Raw genomic sequence first — 4,887 nt, forward strand, 5'->3', positions numbered from 1 at the left:
GGGAAGGTCAGAGGGTTTGAGGACCTTAAGAGCAGTTTATGTAAAGGATGAATATTTAATAACACAAACAAACAGTTCTGGACAAAGGATTTATCACTTGAGTGTGTGTGTGAGTGTGTGTGTGTGTGTGTGTGTGTGTGTGTGTGTGTGTGTGTGTGTGTGTATCTTCGTAATCTCATAATAGTGTTGAGGCACCTTTTAATCTCGCCTCATCAATAATGCAATCAGCTGTCATGCTTTCATAATCTTATCAATATTTAATCAAATTCTGAATGTCTTAATCTCACACACACACACATAGAAAGAGACACACAGACACACACACACACACACACACACACACACATGCGTGCTAAAGTGATAAATCCTTCGTCCAGAGCAGTTTGTTCGTGTTATTAAAGATTCATCAGTTATATTCAGACTTACTGTTGTTACAAATTCTTCTTGACTTTTGACCTTTAAGTGACAGGAAGAGATCAAATTACTGAGGAGGAGAAGAAGAAGAAGAAAATTGAAAATATTGTCAAAAAAATCATAATATATATATATATATTAAATGAATCGCCACCGATATTTCGATTCTCAACGTCTTGGTTTAGTATGAACAAGATGAAGGAACAAGTCAAAAGATGTGTGGAAAGATTCCTTCTTTCCCATTGATAATGATTATATTGATTTGGGGAAATAATGCAGTCCTCTTTCTTGAGGTAGAGGAGCACTCGTCTGGTAAATGTGAAGCTACAAACAGGCTAACTTAGCTTAGCATGAAGACTTAGCAGAAAATAAACTTTACATCATTTAAACAAAAGACTGTTGTCTTACCTCCGTTACAGTCATCCACTTCTCTTGCTGCTGTCACGGCACTAAAGCGACGAGTACAACCACTGACTTCTGACTGCAGCGTGTGTGTGTGTGTGTGTGTGTGTGTGTGTGTGTGTGTGTGTGTGTGTGTGTGTGTGTGTGTGTGTGTGTGTGTGTGTGTGTGTGTGTCAGTATCGGATGTAGAGGGGTGTTTGTGCACGTGCAGCCGTGCATAAACACCTCTGTTAATGTGGAAGGAGAGGCGAGGCGTCATGGATCACAGATCAGTCTGCGGTTTTTGCAATTTTGTATCGTTTAATACTTCCTCAATCTCTGTTTTTAAACCAAATATGTATTATATATTCGAGTCAACAACATATGTCCTCTGCATGAAAGGCGGCGCTCTACACAAGCGCCAGAGCTGCTGTGTGTCCGATCTCACAGAACAAGTGAAGGGTCTGCAGCGTCCAGCCACGGCCATGTAGAAACTAGAAACATCACGTAAACATCACGTCCAGCCTGGAGGCGGCCGAGGGCCTCCAGGAGTTCAGGGCCGGACGCGATGACCCCGTGCCCGGCATCGGGACGAGGCCGCTGGAGTCAAGGCGAGCTACATTTCTCTCTTTATGACACGTGTTGGGCGGCTTCCTGTTTTACTTTGTAGTTTGTCCTCTGTGTCGCCGCACTTCCTGCCCCCGTATGCCTTGTTTCGGTAACTTGTGTCTCCTTATTGTCTGATTGTCTTCACCTGTGCTGCCCTCATTGTTTCCACTTGAGTCTTGTTACCTTCCCTTTGTGTTTAAACCCGTTTGTCTCCTCTCCCCTGGGGGAGTTGTACTGGATGTTTATTGTTTGTGGGCCGGCTCCAGGTCCAGTTCCTGCTTTTTGTTTCGTTCCGTTTGTTTTTTGAAATCCTTTCCTAGTTTTTGTTGGAATGAAATATTTAAGCCATTTAACACCGAGCAGTGTTCCACTGAAAGATTCAAGTCAGAGACATCAGCAAACGGAGACAAATTAAAGATAGATCCTTCTAAACCAAAACACCCGTACTACTTCAAAACCTCCACAAGATGCCATGTGAGTGCCAACAACATGAGCTCAACAACAACAACAACAACCACTTGAGGGCAGCAAAGACTAAATCTACATCTGCCGTTAAACGCTGTAAATTACCATAATTCATATTACAGGAAGGACCAGTTCTTCTCACAGAGCGTATGCACAGCAGCTGATGGACTCGGACTCACCTGCAGTGCTGCAACCAGACACCAGGTGGTGCTGACGGCGACTATGAGGCAACGGCTCTTCCTGTCTGTCCTCAACAGACTGGATCACCATATAACTGTTCATCAGAGACGATACCTTCACTGGACAAGATGACGGTTAGTGGATGGATTCATCCACGGACAGTATATATGTAGGTATAGGTCCATGTATGTACGTGTCTCTGCTTATAGTGTGTAAGTATTTCAATTGCAAGTTCTTTGGTTTTTGCAGTTGGCTTTATTATATAGACAAATAACAAGTACACATGACAAAATGAATAGACAGCACAAACACTAGTGTGCACCTCACACCACAACAGTAAATTATTTGCACATCAAAAGTGATCAACATACAACCACATTCTTCCAATATAATGAATATATTTTCATCAAAATGATTAATAAAATGAATTTAAGAAGATTTAATATTACCTTGTTTTAACAGTAAAAGTAGAGTTGCTGACCCGGCCGTTGTAAATCTGACAACTTAAACCAAAATGTCGCTGCAGGGATTCATATGTTTTCACGTTGAAACAACAGGAGTCGCTGTGGTTGTAAAGGTTAACGGCACACTCCTGATGAGGCGGACAGTCGTGTCCGATGGCAGCCCTCGTCTCACCAGCTCATCTCTGAACTGGAGAAGGAAATGCAACAGTGATGAGATACGATCACTTCCTTATCAAAGAGGGGGATCTGCAATTGTTGTCATGTATTTCTAAATCATCACATGTATTCATAGTAAGAACCCTAACATTAATTAAAGATGCATGCAACAAGCCCCAGTGGGTGCAGTTATGTGATGCTCTGATTCCTGGTGAGAGGAGGAAAGGCTGACCTGTTGTATGACGGTAGTCCTGATGTCGTCCTCAGACAGTGGAGACGAAGACGAAAGTCTTATTCTCAGAGCTACAACTAGAAGCACAGTGTCCACCCATTACAATGCAGGCCAGGAGGGGGCAAAGAGGGAAGAAGGTGTGGCAATTAAAAGATTGTTACTTAACATACAACTTCAACATTTGTCATACTCACTTTTGTTTGATACACCTATTGCAGGTGTTGTGTCTTCAAGTGTAGTTAATGTTGCAGCTGGTCCAGAAAAAACAGTTGTAGTTGGTGTATTGATGGTTGTTGTTGATAGTGTGGTAGCTGTAAATGATATAGGAGTGGTGCTAGTTTGTGGGGTAGTTGTTGTGGATGGAAAAGGGGTTGTTGCTGGTGTAGTTATAGAGCTGCTGGTTGTGTCTGGTGGGGTAGTGGATGTTGTTGGAGTTGTAGTTATAGAGCTGCTAGTTGTGATTGATGGGGTAGTAGATGTTGGAGTTGTAGAGCTGCTGGTTGTGATTAATGGGGTAGTGGATGTTATTGGAGTTGTAGAGCTGCTAGTTGTGATTAATGGGCTAGTAAATGTTGTTGGAGTTGTAGAGCTGCTAGTTGTGATTAATGGCGTAGTAGATGTTGTTGGAGTTGTAGAGCTGCTGGTTGTGATTAATGGGGTAGTAGATGTTGTTGGAGTTGGAGTTGTAGAGCTGCTAGTTGTGATTAATGGCGTAGTAGATGTTGTTGGAGTTGTAGAGCTGCTGGTTGTGATTAATGGGGTAGTGGATGTTGGAGTTGTTGAGCTGCCAGTTGTGATTAATGGGGTAGTAGATGTTGTTGGAGTTGTAGAGCTGCCAGTTGTGATTAATGGGGTAGTGGCTGTTGTTGGAGTTGTAGAGCTGCTAGTTGTGATTAATGGGGTAGTGGATGTTATTGGAGTTGTAGAGCTGCTAGTTGTGATTAATGGGGTAGTGGCTGTTGTTGGAGTTGTAGAGCTGCTAGTTGTGATTAATGGGGTAGTGGATGTTATTGGAGTTGTAGAGCTGCTAGTTGTGATTAATGGGGTAGTAGATGTTGTTGGAGTTGTTGAGCTGCTGGTTGTGATTAATGGGGTCGTGGATGTTGTTGGAGTTGTAGAGCTGCTGGTTGTGATTAATGGGGTAGTAGATGTTGTTGGAGTTGGAGTTGTAGAGCTGCTAGTTGTGATTAATGGCGTAGTAGATGTTGTTGGAGTTGTAGAGCTGCTGGTTGTGATTAATGGGGTAGTAGATGTTGTTGGAGTTGGAGTTGTAGAGCTGCTAGTTGTGATTAATGGCGTAGTAGATGTTGTTGGAGTTGTAGAGCTGCTGGTTGTGATTAATGGGGTAGTGGATGTTGGAGTTGTTGAGCTGCCAGTTGTGATTAATGGGGTAGTAGATGTTGTTGGAGTTGTAGAGCTGCCAGTTGTGATTAATGGGGTAGTAAATGTTGTTGGAGTTGTAGAGCTGCTAGTTGTGATTAATGGGGTAGTAGATGTTGTTGGAGTTGTAGAGCTGCTGGTTGTGATTAATGGGGTAGTAGATGTTGTTGGAGTTGTAGAGCTGCTAGTTGTGATTAATGGCGTAGTAAATGTTGTTGGAGTTGGAGTTGTAGAGCTGCTAGTTGTGATTAATGGCGTAGTAGATGTTGTTGGAGTTGTAGAGCTGCTGGTTGTGATTAATGGGGTAGTAGATGTTGTTGGAGTTGTAGTTATAGAGCTGCTGGTTGTGATTAATGGGGTAGTAGATGTTGGAGTTGTAGAGCTGCTAGTTGTGATTAATGGGGTAGTGGATGTTGTTGGAGTTGTAGAGCTGCTGGTTGTGATTAATGGGGTAGTGGATGTTGTTGGAGTTGTAGTTATAGAGCTGCTAGTTGTGATTAATGGGGTAGTGGCTGTTGTTGGAGTTATAGAGCTGCTAGTTGTGATTAATGGGGTAGTAGATGTTGTTGGAGTTGTAGAGCTGCTAGTTGTGATTAATGGGGTAGT

General features: G+C 42.8%; 1 long non-coding RNA gene across 1 annotated transcript; it reads right to left on the reverse strand.

The window, feature by feature from the left end:
• Nucleotides 1-2,384: 2,384 nt before the first annotated feature.
• Nucleotides 2,385-3,364, reverse strand: LOC137792641 (uncharacterized). The gene is made up of 3 exons (XR_011078118.1): nucleotides 3,096-3,364; nucleotides 2,902-2,978; nucleotides 2,385-2,700 (listed from the first exon to the last, which is right to left on the reverse strand). It is a non-coding gene; the product is annotated as an uncharacterized lncRNA (long non-coding RNA).
• Between the last annotated feature and the right edge of the window lie 1,523 nt (nucleotides 3,365-4,887).

The sequence above is a fragment of the Clinocottus analis genome, unplaced genomic scaffold, assembly GCF_023055335.1.
Source record: "Clinocottus analis isolate CAN_PGR_092001 unplaced genomic scaffold, fCliAna1.0.p SCAF_21, whole genome shotgun sequence".
Taxonomy (NCBI): Eukaryota; Metazoa; Chordata; class Actinopteri; order Perciformes; family Cottidae; genus Clinocottus; species Clinocottus analis.